The sequence below is a fragment of the Calypte anna genome, chromosome 5A, assembly GCF_003957555.1.
Source record: "Calypte anna isolate BGI_N300 chromosome 5A, bCalAnn1_v1.p, whole genome shotgun sequence".
Lineage (NCBI taxonomy): Eukaryota > Metazoa > Chordata > Aves > Apodiformes > Trochilidae > Calypte > Calypte anna.
The window spans coordinates 28,925,674-28,941,614 of record NC_044251.1 but is presented as its reverse complement, the minus strand read 5'-3'; positions in this window follow the sequence as shown (position 1 = coordinate 28,941,614).

The window sequence follows — 15,941 nt, the reverse complement described above, 5'->3', positions numbered from 1 at the left end:
TGCCCGAGACAGGGGGGCTGGAGCAGCCCTCGGAAACCTCACCAGGAATGGCAAGAGGGGGAAACCTGGGTGCTGCAGTTCCCCTTTGAAAAGAGAGGCTGGGTTAGTCCTCCCGTCAAAATTTTAACGACCCTCTGTCGTTGAAATGTGAAGGAATTCCTGTGGTTATGCCAGCTCGTGGGTTCAAAAGTGAGTTTCCAGTTGAAGCTACGGCCACTTAAGCTCCGTCATTACTTAGCTCTGACCTCTTTATCATGCTGCACCTCTTTGTTTTGGAAGGGAACACTGTAAACCAAAGCCACCACCCAGAGGAATCACAGAATGGCAGGAAGGGACTTCAAAGATCATCTGGTCCAACCTTTCTAATATTATTGAGATGTCTCAGCACCCCATCGAGCTGAGACTTAAAACGTTCCAAAGTGAGGGAATCCACCACTTCCACTGAGAGACCATTCCAAAGTCTGGCTGTCCTCACAGTGGAAAAGTTTCCTCTTATGTTCAATCAGAATCTCCCCAGGAGCAACTTGTGCCCATTGCTCCTTGTCCTATCCATGTGACTCCTTGTAAACAGGGAGTCTCCATCTTCTTTGTAAATATCTTTCAAGTACTGGAAGATGGTAACTGCCTGGATGTCTTTCTCAGAGACTACCAAATGGAATTCTCTCTCACAATCTCGGCATTGTGTTATCCAGTGTTAAGTTCCTCAGGAGAGAAGCAGCAATGAGGCCACTTAGTATTGGCTCACAAAATAGGGTAACTGGATAACTGAAGCTGGCTCCAAGGGTCTTTTCCAAGAGTGCCTTAACTGGTGGCCCCATAGGAAGGACACTGAGGATTTCTGCAAGGTTGATGCCAAGTGGACCCTGAATAGGGCCTGACCACTGCAATTTGTGGCAGGGCTTCCACTGACTTCTTTGACTCTAGAATCTGAAAAAAAAGTCTTTGAAACCACAGTGCCTGAAACAAGACATTTCTCTTGTGCTCTTGTTTTGGATAAATCCTTAGCTAGATCGTGGCATTTGTTCAGCACTGACTAAGCTGTATTTCCATTGCACAAGTAAAGTGTAAGAAATTAAAATACCTCGAGATTTTTCTCCCTGTGACCTGGCAGCAAGTGTAGATCAGATCTTGGCCAAACCGTTCATGTGTGATTAATGTCAAAGACCTGAGCTAGATCAGCTCTTTACTTCTGTTACAGTGATAGGACAAGTTAAAGGGCAAGGCCCTGAGAACTATCTTAGCTGACAGTCACATATATAAGAAGAATTATCTAATTCTCCCTTTGAAAAACTCCAACCTATAGCTTGGTACACACAGGGTCTTTGTGAAAAGGGGACAGGTTATATTAAGCAAAAGAGTAGCTTTCCTGACAGTAGCCTAGCCCCACGACATTCTGCTTTCATGCTTTATAAACAAAGATGTACAGTTTAGCTTTCTTTTCTTAGCACTTTTCTTAGCACTTGTCCTTACAAGTTTCCTTTCTGGATACTCCACACTTCTGAAAGGCAGTTTACTCCAATGCCTCACTACTGTAACTACAAAAAGAGTATTTCTAAGTGCAAAGTTAAGCACACTATTTCTTTTTCCTGCTCACAACTATCAAGGAAAGATCTCCTTCACTTCTTGTTGTATTTTTAATGTAGATGTAATTCACTATAGATCATCTCAGTCTCTTCCCTTTCTAGATTAAAAACATATCTGAGCCTTTACTCTTACGGGATGTTTTATCACACACTGACCTCTGTATCATAAGCCTACAGAAAGCTGAATATGAAAGTATACGTGTATAGGGTTGCACATTAATGTATGCAAAAGTAAAATGTACCAAAGAAGGAATATCTGGCTTAGAAAGAGAGTCACATAACATAGGAACAGGGAAACACAGGGAACTTCTTCATGTAACTGTAGTAATAAGCTTAAATAGTGATGTAATATTCCTTTTTCTTTTCTGAATGAAATGGGGTGACAGAAAGGAGATTAAATGGAGCTAGTGTGTTTCTGTCACTCCTTCCATCCTGTGGAAGAAAATGGTTCAACTTAAGAGCATAGGAAAAAAAGATTACTTTTTCTTTTGGATGTGTATAACTATTTGGATGTGTATAAAATGCTAAATAAAAGAGTGAAGCTAGCACAAGATCCCAACTACATGGAAAATACAGAAATACATAGAGAAAAAATCAGAAGGGAGTAAGTGCTTGGGAGTGATGAAGGAAGAAAAACATGAAAGTTTAGACTAAGTGAAGAAAGAGAGGGGAGAAAATTTCACAATTTTTTACAAAGACATTGTTAAGTCAAGTCTACATGAACATATTTCATCATATGCAAAGTATATTTCAACATGATAAGATGCAATGGTTTTATCTTTTCCACTTTACCCCTTTACATTTATGTTGTCTATTTTTATGCTCAACAGTACAGTCTTTAAAAAGTGTGATAACAAATAATTATAATTTGAATGTGCCTTGTTTTGTGCTTTATTTTTACAAGGAGGAATACTGAACAGTGTTAAAACTCTCTGTATTTGAGCAAATATTGTAAAAAGTTCGAGGAAAGGGTGGTTGAAGGGCAAAGCAATGAAACAGAGCAACCATAGAAAAGGAGCAAGTCAAAAACTGGTGATTTCAAAATGAAAGCAAACTGTTTGGTCATCAGATTATTAAGAGAAATTGTAGGAGATATAGGTTTAGAGATGTCAACATTTGGGCAATTGTTTGGGGTTTTTAAATGCAAAGATGTTTAGATAAAATTCTGTCTGTTACAGCATGACTTTCACTTATACAAGGCTTGAATTTAATCTCATATAAATGCTTTTTATTATGCATTGAAAAGACAGACTAATGTACGTGTTCTGTTTCTATTCCACTTTATGTTTTCTCTTACCACCTTCTGTCCTCCCAATAGCAGCATTATCCTCATAGAGAAAATGTGTGTTGTGAGCCTAAGGACCAGAGCAAGTTAGGAGCCAATCAGCCCCTGGGGGAATGGTACAATTGGTGTCTCAGCAAAACCATTCCATTTACAGCAGCAAAATCACACCAGTAGCATCCCTTCTTATCCAAGCCCTGTAGCCAGATAGAGCCCATATTAAAAGACTTTGGCCATCAAAATATGGGGAACTGCAAAAAGCCAATGCAGCTGCTTGGGCAGAAGCCCATTTCAGATCTCAGACCAGCTCCTCTGTGCTGCTGAAGCCTGATAACAAGAAAAAGTCTTCAGGAAGACAAATGGGAAGAATAAAACACCTTCTGTCCATATGTTGTGGGCCAGGGTATAGGAAAGGACCAAGCAGAAGGTTGATGTTTGAAGAAGGCAAGTGAGGGCTACAGCAATTATGAAGTGGTGGCCCAGGGCAGGGAAACTTTCTCCAGCTGGGTGTGGATGTCTGTGCTGCAGGGAGGAAGGACAGGGAGGGCAGAGGGGCTCCTTACTGCTGCTGTCCCCTGTCTGAAGCAGAGCAGAGGCCCCTGGAGACTCGGAAGATGTGGACAGTCTGCCAGGCTTTAAGAAGCTGAAGCAGAAAAACCTTCCAGGAATCTCCCTGCGAGTGTCAGGAGTAGTGAAGTCAAGGGAGCTAGAGGCAGAGGTGAACCTGTGTTCAGAACCTTGGGTGCTCAGAATGCCTCACACCCACTGTCACCAGGACGTGCCTTCCCTCAGGGGGTGCAGAAGGCTACCCATGCAGGCTCTGGACTTTGTGACAAAAACATCCCCAGTTCAGGCAGCTGCCTGCCACAGTATCACCTGGCCACTAGAAACAGATTAAATTATTTGTTTAACAAAGCATTGGCCTGCATCCCAATTGTACTTCAACACTTTTATATAGACCATCACTTCATTCCTTGCAAGCTGCACCTTTTCCAGCAGCTGGCATTTGAGAACCTAATTAAATTTCTAAAACAGTAATTTATGCAAAAGATACAGATCGTGGAAATTATTTAAAGTATAAAATAAAAAGTATAATTCAATTATGAACTTAATTTAAATTAAAAAAACCTTCAAAAGCAATTTTCACGGAAGATTTCTAGATGTTTTTTTTTATTTTGATTTTTCAGTGTCCTGTGTCTCATTTACTATTCAGTCGATTGCAGCACAAACAACTGAATTGATTTCTTGCCTTTTTAGTTTAAATACCATAATACATGCATGAGAGTCTGAGCTTCACTGAGTGAATTTCCAGATCATCATCAGCAATTTCATTGGAAAATCTAACAGTAAGAAACAGACCTCCATTCAAAAAAAATTCCAAAAGCACAACAGAGGCTTAACACATAGTTCCATCTATCTGCAATATACTTAGCATCCTTAAAAATTACTTATAACATACTTTAATATTACTAGAATAATTATTTTCCATATTCTGTATGGCAACTGGCCTCATTTTTTTCAAGTTTCCATTGGTTCAAATCAGACTAGAGTATCATAGCTGTCAAAAGCTTGCAACAGTTAAAAAGTAACACAAACAATAGTAATTAAAGCCAGTAAAATGCAAAATATTTTAGATTATTTTTTTTTTTAATAAATGTTGCCTTACTACAGCTTAGCCACTAGCTAGTGAAAGAATGATAAAAAGTAACAGCTTACGGTTACTAGTTCTGGAGCTTGTTAATACTTTCATAAGTTACTCTGAAATAAATTTTAATGGCTCAGGTTTGTACTTTGTTTCTAGAAAAGTAAAACTCATATTCATTGATTTAAATGATTTGTCCTTAATTTAAATCAGTGTAGCCAACAAGAACAGAACTCCAGTAATAACTTCCCACTGCAGAGTTAGCTTCAGTTTAAATGTACCATGTACTGGGGAATTCCGTACTGCTTCCCTTACATCACCCTAACACTAAAAATAGCATTTCAATATAGCTGTATCAAGAATTTATGTACAAAAATGTGACTACCTAGCTAGTAGCACAGTCCTATTCATTGCAGAAAATACATACACAAAGTATAATTTTCTCTTTAGAAAAAGAAAGCCTGATTTGAAGTGAACTTCTTAAGTGGAACATTTATAATACCAGTTTATTTTTAAAGGGATACCTTGACCTAAAATGCCATTTCGTAGAAGCAAGATGCAGGGGCAGCTGTATTTTAGGGGGGATCATTAATACTGAACACAAGTTATGTACAAAAATGGGTGGTCTGTTACTGCTACACTGATCTAAGTAGGAAAATGCTCCCTGATTTCTGTGGGAAGAGGACTGGGTTCTGTTCCTAGCAGACTATCAGAGTCTCAGGTGAGCCTGTTGTGGCAAATGGAGACAGACTCACACTTCTAATGCTGCTTAAATAAACTAATTTCATGTGTACATTATGATACTCCAGGAGACACGCAGCATTTTCTGAGAGACAGTGATGTGTTTGCAATGCCTGTTCAACCTGGATTCTCATTAGAGATACAGCAACCTTGCTGTACAAGCGTGTAGTAAGATGCAACACATGAATTCATTGAATCCCAAGGGTGATCATCTTGCCTAAAATCTTTTTCTAGATAAACATGCTCACATACAGTAAAAAAACTCTCAAGCAGCAACAGTTATTACTATTGAATAAATATGCACATTATTTTTCAAAAGGCAACATGCCCATAGGGCAAAAAAATAATAGTATGCTAATGAAGGATTAGACAGACACTGGCTAAATTAATCCTACTATGGTTTTGTTAAGTTCTTGGGTGTGTGTTACATGATATTACCATTTAATACCATACCAAAAAAATTTCTTTCTCTCTTTTTTTTCTTCTTCCTTTCCTGAGTTAACTTCCACGCATTAGGAAAAGCAATGTAGCCTGAATATTCCTATGATTCACACCTAGAGCTCTTGATTACTCTACTACACAGAGGACACTGCTAGAATGAGTACTGCACAGTGGCCAAAGTAGTTGTTAGCATTATTAAATACTCTAAAATGCAGAGTATGAGTGTTGGCAGATACTGCACACCACCCAAATAAATGCACTTGAGGAATTTGACCGAAGCCAGATTTAACCAACTGCTGGCATTTCTACCCTGAATACCATCACTCTTCAGAATCCCAGTATATTTACTAGTAAAGCTTTTCAAGAGAGGCATCTGTTTATTCTTTGCTTCACAAAAGACTCCTCCCCAGCTGGACTGGACTGGTTTCCTATTTACCACTAGCAGAGGTATCTTTGTAAGCAGCTTTCTGGTGAAAGGCACCGGCAACAGCTCAGCAAGTCCCTGAAGTTCAAAAGAATTCCCCTTAGCTGGGGGAAAGAAAACTCCATCAGACATCCTCTGTCAGACTCCTTTAAATCCTTCCCTAGTAATCACTCACCCATTAATTAATAGTTTCAAAACTTTACTGATTAATGACACAGAGGTATTCAAGGTGATTCCTCAGAGCTAAAAGATAAAAGCAAAATATAAAAATAGAGATCCGTAATGTATTTGGAGTATCCCCTTAAAAAATAAACCAAACCAAAGCCAGCCTAAACACGTTAGCCATTGGCAATATATATGTTTCTTAAATAATTAATTTGGTTTTAGGCTTTTCCTTGGTGCTGTTCAGTGTGTAATTAATTAATCACAGTGTTTGTACATCTTGAGTGACTTTGTTTTGATGTTTTATTCCCCTTTGTGGATTGATCTGCTGCGAGATTTTAATGAGAGCCATTTTTTACACTTTTATGCCGAATTATTGTAAGGAGGAGAAAGTGATAATAACTCAGTCTTCTGTTAATTACACATCTAGTCATTCTTAGCAGTTTCAATTATCACAGTCAGATTGAAAATAGGACATAAATTAATTGCCTTCTATAAACAACGATATCTTAAAACAAAAAACAAGAATGCGTTTTTATATTTTAACCCAAAAGTACTCTCTTCTCTGATGGTCATTCTTGTAAACAAAAATCTTAGAGAACCATGTAAAATCTTTGCCCTTCACTAATAATAATACTTAAGGTTGGCAAATACTCTCAGAGGACAATAAAAAAAACTTTATTAAGACAAGTACTATTTGTGCTCGAAGGGTCTTTTTTTTCTTAAATGGCAATCAGGGCTTTTATGTTAAAAGTCTTCAAATAGCAAGCCTCACCTCTAGAGGCACAGCAGTGCCATTACTCAAAGAGAACAAGTGTTCTTTCAAGGGTGAAAGGGAATGAAATATCTATTTTTGATGCTCTTAGATTCCCACTCATGAGCTAGGAAACCCCTTATTTACCACAGCATTTCGACAGTGATGCAGAGCTCATCTGAAACATAAGCTGCCCGAAGACCTCCGTTCAGGAAAAAAAATGGACAACAAAAATAATCTTCAGAAAGTCTAACCCTATTCACAGTATTGCATTTATCATATGAAATAGCATTGTAATCAGAGTAATCAATCTAGAAATAATTACAGGAGGACAAGAAGAAACAGATACTGTACTATGAACAGATGACTGACATACACATCCTCTTCCAAAAGTATATATAAATTTCTAAAATAGTTGCATATGTTAGGCATTAGTTTGGAATGACATTCAAGTCTTTGCTATAGAAAACAATAATAATTCACAAAAATATTTCAGCTTTATAGGTCGTGTATTTGTAAGCTGACAGAAAACATGCAATACTACATCTTTAAATTTTAAGAAATACAGTTTGCCTTCATATTGAGCACATTCCCTTTCAACACCAGACTCCTGATAGTCCCTGCTTCCTTACTAAAATGAACACTGGAAAAGAAGCGTGTGAGACTTACCTGTTTGCCTTCTAGGAGACACAGAATTTTAAAACATCAAAGTATTCATGACAGTCAGCCACTAGCATTTAACTTACGTGGAAATAATTACATTCTTCTATCTTTTAGCTTTTTCAGTAAGTGAAAGCTGGTGATGGATGCCAGCAGCCTTGTTAAAATATCTCTGTAATCCGTTCAAGCTCTGGAGATTGCTTAGAAAACCAAGTCATAAACATGCAGTGCCTACAGCTTCCCGTGCAGCTCAGCGTTTCCCAGCCATGTACACATCTTCCTTTCCCAGTACTGTACTTTACAGAGCACTCTACCCAGCTTGCTTTGAGTAGAAAGAATACGGTTATTGAAAGTAAATTCTACAGGAATGAAAGTGTTTTACATGTTCAAGCTTTCTCAAATCAAATAGTTATGATTTTAGGAAAGGAGACAGCCTCTAGGTGTTTTGGTAGTTCCTCTCTCTCTCTCTCTCAAAAAAAAAAAAAAATTAAAAAAATGCTTCAAATAGAGAAGCAAGAAGCAAGGAAGAGGATATAGCAGTTCAAGAAGCAGCAGGCAAGGATGGGTGTCTTGTGGTTGCTTTGAGTTAATACTCCTCAGGGGGAGATGAAAAAAGCACAAATACAGCAAAATCTGTCTTACAGAGTAAAAATCTGTTGTATAAGCCAATCTCCAGCAAAGTAAAACAGCATGTGCACTTACTCCATTAATTTCTAGCATGCCTGCATGCAAAGGAAATTAGAAGTTCTGTTTATTAGAAGCAAGCAGGTAGGAAGAAGGAAAGAAAATTCAGTGTATGTAACTAGTATAATTATTTCTGCTCTCCTGAGAAACTTTATCAGATAGTTCCAAAATCTGTCAGAGGTGTGTTTGTGGAAGCAGCATTTATCATTATCACAGAACATTTTATCATTACCAATATTGTCTGGAGCATACGTGGAGAATGAACATTTAATAATGCTGCATCCCTTTGCTACAGATAAATGCATTTATGACTCCTCTTTCTGTTGTCTTAAACACAGCAGGTCTTCGGGCTCCCTGGAAAATATGACTATAAAGAATCACAAGAATTAAAAGAATCACTGGTGTTAAAGGCTTTGGAATAACTGACTCCATTACTGGCACCAAATAATGGGGAACTTCAGCCTAAAACCTCAAATTCAAGTCCAACCAAAGCCCATGAAAGTAGATTTTGAGAGGATCTAGATGAGAAACTTTGCCAGCTGGCTTGTGTGTCCCTGGGCATCACTACACAGCTCGACCACAGTGGCACTAAAAACACCTTGGAAGGAGCTGGTTGGAAGCCTGCTCTGAGCTAAAGCTCTCCTGGACATAACAGTGCAATGCTGGGGCTGAATATGCTGAGATAATGTATGCAGCACATTCCTGGTTCCTTCAAGGGCCAAAAATAAAATATTCCTTCTATTTGAATGAGTTGCCCCATCACAGACCAAAATGTCACTGAGCAAAATGCTATTCAAACATAAAACAAAGAAACTTCCCAGCTGCATAAATTTACTTTTCATACTTTTCACACACACTTGTCCACCTGCAGTGCCACCAAATCTTGCAGAGCAAAAGGCTCTTGAATTTAAGCCCTTCTAGTGCTGCCATACTTCAGGTTATTTTTTTTCCCATAGCAGACCTTAATCTAGCCTTTTCCTGCCAGTGAAAACATCACATTTTGAAAAAATCAAAATAAAATTAACTCCTATTTCCATTATCCTGGAGGACAGAGAGTCTAAGGCCAATGTTCATCTGTGTGATACACTGAGAGTATGAGAAATGGAGAAAAAAAATCATCATATTTCACATTTGAGCTCAGAGGAACTGCACATGCCAGAGACAGCAAATCCCACATCTCTGGCACAAAATAAATAATTGATAGCTCAGGGCTTTGCCTGAAAAAGCTGTAGCACTAAGGCTAGTTTGCATATTCCTTTCTTTGCCGTATTCACAATACTGTATTTTGCTGCAATCCACGTACCCTAAGCTTATATGTGCATGGAATACTTCCTTTCCTTTAATTATGATTTGGCTACTGAGTTTGCAGGGGAAGCATTTGCTTCTACGTATTAGATAGGCTGGCAACTTGCTCTCTGTATCTGATGCTCATGTGGAAGGCAAAAACTTTTCTTAGATGTGCAGCAGCCCACTGCCTCTGGAAAAGCAGCAGATAGGAAGGTGGGAACACAGGGGTTTGAACATTACAGAGGAGGTGTAATTACACTGAGAGAGGTGATTCTCCCCCTGTACATTGCTCTCATGAGATCCCATCTGGAGTAATTTTTTCAGTTCTGGAGCCACTGACATAAGCAGGGCATGGAGGTCTTGGAGAGAGTCCAGAGGAGGGCACACAGAGTTGTTCAGAGGCATCTCTGCTGTGCAGAGCCTGATAGAGTTGGGGTTGCCCAGCCAGGAGAAGAGAAGGTTCCAGGGAGACCTTACAGCAACATTCCAGTACCTCAATGGGGCCAGGATGGCTGAGGAGGGACTTTATACAAGGGTGTGCAGTGGTAGGGTGGGGGTTCATGGCTGTGGGTTGAAAGAGGGTAAATTTAGGTTAGACATTAGGAAGAAATTCTTTATTGCGAGGGTGGTGAGACATTGGCACAGGTTGCCAAGGGAGGTTGTGGATGTCCTCCTGTGTTCAAGGCCAGGTTGGGTAGGGCTTGGAGCAACCTGGTCTAGTGGAAGATGTCCTTGCCCATGACAGGGGGGGGGTTGGAACTAGAAAATTTTTAATGTCCCTTCTGACTCAAACCATTCTATAATTCTATGAATTACCCCTCTTCCATCAGGTCCAATAATCCTTGTGTAAAAAATGCTTGTCTTATATTTTGTACAGAATATTTCCAGCACTCAAAGGTACATTTTAGGAACAGAGGTCAATGTGTGTATGTCCCAGAGCTAGGATATTAATAACACCAGAGGATCTATAGTTTTCCATGAGACATGGCATTTCAGCTACTGACTGTAAAAAATTGAATTTGTTCCAAGGGTTGTTTTTGCATAGGAAGGTGACGGTATCCTTGCAGAGGGCTTATGGTTACACCCTCTCATCCTGGGAGATTCTGAATGTCCCAGGAAGGACTCTGAGTAACCTGAGCTCCCTTTGAAAGTCATCAGGAACTGAGTGAGGGTATACAGCCCCTCAAGGAGCTGGGATACTAGTAAGCATGATATAATGCTGTACTCTGTCATTTGGAATTTGCCACATAATATTTGAGCATGAAAAAAGCTTTTGACAGTTTGGGAAAGATTCATTTTAGATAATACATACATCTCCCTGAGCACCAGAGACCTCAAATATGCTTTTCCCTTGTATCCCGCTCAGAAATCCTTGCCAAAGCAATTTTGTCTATGCATCCTGGCAAGTTATTTTCACTAAATAATATATCCTGCACAATTTCCTTGGTGAAATGCAATCAAATGGCAAAATAGTCCCAAGACTTAAAAGAAAACTCTAAAAAAACATAACAGCTACTAAAAGTTAGCACTGCCCAGGGTGCAGAGACTCGTAAGTAGAAACAATAAACAAGGAACACAGATAAACAGAGGTGGAAACTCAAATCTTTAACAATTATGTTACTTTTATTTCTAATCAGAAACATAAATCCTGCTGCACTCTGGCATATCCATATTCATATCTGGAATGAATTTATTTGTGCTAAAAGAACAAGTTCCTATACATAAGAATGAGGAAGTTGAGTCAACACACTTAAAATTCAGTTTCAGCTTAACTTCAGCCAAATTTTAAGTTAACACTTTGTGATCACTTCTAGTAGTAGCAAAAGCAGCAAGAAATTCAAGAACTGTGTGTGGGTATGATTAAACTCAATGGCTTGCTGAAATATTTCCTTTACATCAGACACAAAATCAGTTCTAATACTGCAGGGCTGTACAGGTTGCCATTGGGCTGTTTTGAGATGGTTCCCTAGAGACAAAAGTGTATTGATGTGCCCTGCAAAGGAAGTAGAACATGTGTGCAACCACACCTAGATCCTGCCAACGCATGAGTCACCATGAATCTAAACTGACAAACAGCTTTTTAGTTCATGTCCTGTGCTCAGTGTTAAAGTGCCCAAATATCTAAGAAAAGTTTGAGAAAGTAGTGGCATTTTTTCATGGTCCAGAAAGAGACTGAACCTCTTTCATCAAAGAAAATTACGCTGACCCTTCAGACACTTTAAGAGAAGGTTGCAGCTCTTCTGTTCCACTCACCATGCATGTGATGAATGGGAAGAAACTACAATAAGCTGTCAGGATACATGGATATAATGCCAGTTTTCCTCAGACTCTTATGAACAATATAGGGTTCAAGAGTGCATCACACCCTGAAGTGACCTGGGTCCATTACCTCTTCGAAAAACTCAAAAGTTCTTGATTATCTTTCAGCCCTCTAAAGATAAAAGATAAATTACAAAATGAGGATGAATCAGAAAGAAGAAAACTAACTGAAGGCCAACTCAAGGATAAATGAAAAGGTTGAGAGGCTTAAGGCAAGGAAGAAATAGAAATGTCAGGCAGAGAAAAAAAGTTGAAGGAAGAGGGTTAGAGAGCACAGAGGTATAGCCTGAGGAGGGCAATATGTGAGAGCACTGAAACACATGCAGAAGTACAAAGGTGTGAAGCAAACAGGAATCCAGGCATACCTGGAATGACATTACAAGGAAGAAGACTCCCCAAACTGCAATTTGTCATGGAAGTAACTACTTGTATCACTCTCTCGTCTGAACTACTGTCCAAAAATCAATCACTGGTAATAAATGAAAAAAAAGAATGTGAATATTATCTTAATTTTGTCCTTTGTATTTTTAAACACTTCTGGGCAATCTTTCAGGAATAAGATTTAACTGAAGAAGTTCTCTCAGACCTCAAATTTCAGTTCTTTCACGTTTGCTACTCAACATTAAGTGTCTGGAATCTGGATACTTAGAAGTAAATCACTTTCTCACGGCACACCCAGGCCTGTTCTTGCAAACTGACCTTGAGCAATTTCAGAAAATACTGCCCCATCCTTTCAATACTATTCCTATATTAAAATTTGCCACCAACAAGCTGTAAATGAGTAGGTTAAATTACACAGTTTTGCATTGAAGGGATATGGATTAGGTGTGCTTTTATGGATGGCATCTGTACCTCAGCTGATCAGAATAGCAATTTCCAACTCATAGCTGGCAAGCAGAAGAGTAGCAGCTTTTTAACTTTTGTTGACCCACAAAATCATAACAATTTATATTTTGCCTTGCTTCAATTTTAATGTCATATTTGTTTTCCTCCAAGTTCTGCTCATTCAAGGCCTACTGAGTGTCACTGCTGCCCAACTAGAATCCCAAAGGGATCACAGCACTGGATGTAATGGTGACACAGTATGGGACAAAAAGAGTGTTTTAAAAAACATAAGCTTATAGGATAATTAGGTTGACTATGGGATAATTTAGGTTGAAAGGATCTCAGGAGGTCATTTAGTCAACCTTGGACTTGATCCAGTTTTGTCTGCTTGTCTGAAGCACCCACCTTTATTTTAAGTATAGCTGTAGGAACAGGCTTTATTAGTGTACATGTGACAGATTTTGTTGCTATTTTCAATTTTTCTCTAATTTCATACCTTCAAGAAAAGACAGCACTTAAATATCATGAATGTATTACAATAATTCTCACTGTATGCCAGTCTGTAACCTTAATAAACCATAGATAAAATCCCCAAAGATAAATAAACTGCAGATATTTCATATCAGGTGCTGTGTTGATACATGAATTGCAGGGGGAAAATTTTTGAGTGCATGAAAAAAAAAGATCATATATGAAAGATTAAGGCCAGTCACCCATTCATGATAGCATTTACATTACAGAGAGCCTGTGCACTTTGTTTCCTGAGCATTGTGAACAGTACATGCAGTAACAATTTTTTAAACTACATTGGAACAGAACAGAAAGCATGTGTGCATCTCAGGTGACCCACGAACTCAACAGAACCACCATGTATCAGACAGACTGCACACAAAGAGGAATGTAATATCACAAGTGGGTCTGTGGTCCTGTTTCTAATTACTGTGGCTTAACCAGACACAGTGAGCAGTCTCACTGCATAAGTATATTCCTCTGTCATAGAAAAAATAATCTGAAAAGATTAAAAGGATTTCAGTCCAAAAAACCTTGTTATATTTTTTTCACCATCACACCTCCATTTCATTTCAATGCGCAGCTTTTGATAGTGAGAGCAATAGAGCAGTATTTGAAGACCAAGATGTAGCATCACTACCCATACACAAAACAATCATAAGACTTCCCAGAAAAAGACATTGGCTTTCATTACAATTAATAAAATGCTTTACAATCTACAGATGGAAAATACGGTCTAAAGTCAAACAACTCTTATTCACATGAAAGTTTTTGCTTTTCAGTCTACTTCTAGACTGCCATTCATGTTTTACTCTTTCTTATTCCTACATCTTCTGCTCTTTGGTCTTTAGTTTGTAATTTTATCCTTGTCCTTGAAAACAGATTACACTGGGCTCTGGCATAATGCTTCGTACTTTTGCCTTACTGAGTATCAAAGTATCCCAGCATTTATGAAGTCAAAAACGTTGTCAATGTGAGTATCATGCACAACACAAAATAATTTTTGCAATCTTAGCTCTGCATTCCTGAACTATCCACACTGAAGAGTAACACTGCTTGACTTCAGTCTACTAGATCCCTTATATAGTTATTCTATTTTTTTAAGAGTATCTCTTTTGTTTATCCAAGAACAACAAAATACAGAAACTTAAATCAGACAAGGAGTAGATAAATAGCATTGTTACCCACATCTCTACTATACCAGCACTTTGTCAAGAGAAACTTTTCTGAGTCTTCTCTCCTGAGGTTTTATAGCAAAGGTCACAATAACCCGTGTTCATGAAAGATCCTGTGGATTTTCACATAAGCTTCAGGTGACAACTGCAAAACCTTGGACAAAATCCAGCTCAGGAAATTGCTTTCTAACTACATCAAATAATTTCTACAAATTCAACTAAGTAATGTATTTTTCTCCACTCTCAATCCTGTTGCTGGGCAGCCTTCAGTAACATGAACATTTTACCCAAGAGTTGTCCCAAATTCCATACACTCCTTCCTATGTTAAAAAGTAGCTTCTTGTGCTAATACAGTATTTACTAAACTCCATTCAACTTTGCTGTTGATAATATTTTATTGCTTTTTATTTTTCTCCTGCAAATGATGAAAAATAGTTCTTTAAGCTATCTTATTAGAGTCTGATTGTAAATTCTTAGCATGAGGAAACAAAAGACTTTCTTCTTTTTCTTTTTTTTTTTTTTTTTAGCACAGCTGATGTAACAAACAATATGGTTTTAGTTGATTACTGTAAACCTGAATTAATTAGGCAGTGGTCAAAGACCTCTTTCAGCTGCCTGAGTGCCATTAGGAGCCTGAAATTTATGGTAAACATGAGGACCAAGGTTCTGTGGATATTATGGCTGAATGTTTTGTAAAAAATTAACTCAGCAAAGCCTCTAGAGAGCACCATCCATGTCTGCTGTCCTGCCACAATTTCATAGTTGAATTTTGTCTCTCCACCAGCAGCCCCAGGGGCAATGACCCCTCCTGAGAAGTTCCCCTGGCTCAGCCACCTCCATCCAGTAGCCTGAGCAGGGTGAGGTTTATTGCCAGGGAAGGGGGCTTTGGACATCTTTCTTGGTTTGCAAGGGGTGTCATACCAAATCACTTTTAATAGTTTTATTTTGCAGACACATGCCTAGACCTGCTGGACATTTCAAACAGTTCCCTAAATGTTGAATGACTTTGCACCAAAAGATGCATGATTTAAAGTTACACCTTTTTATAAACCATCCTGTTGTCATATTTCACTTGTGGCAACTCTTCTGGTACCTAACACTTGATAAAAAAGGTCTTGACATTCTATAAAGAAAATGCATCCTGTGAAGAAAGTCATCAAGGTTCTTTTGGTCTGCACAGGCTTATTCCTACCAACCACATACATTTTTGTCCACATTTAGTTTAAGGTAATAATATTATTCTCTGTGAAGTATTTCAGATGATATATCGAGTACTTATTCTATCAAACAGTGACCATAAAATAGTCTTAAAATGGAAGATTAAAATCCTGAAAAGTCAGTCAGTAACAGTATTATAATTGCCTATACAGTTTTAATATAGCCATGAACATAAGCAGTTTTAAATACCATTTTCATACACCATTTGCTCAATATAGCAGTTCCTTATGATCT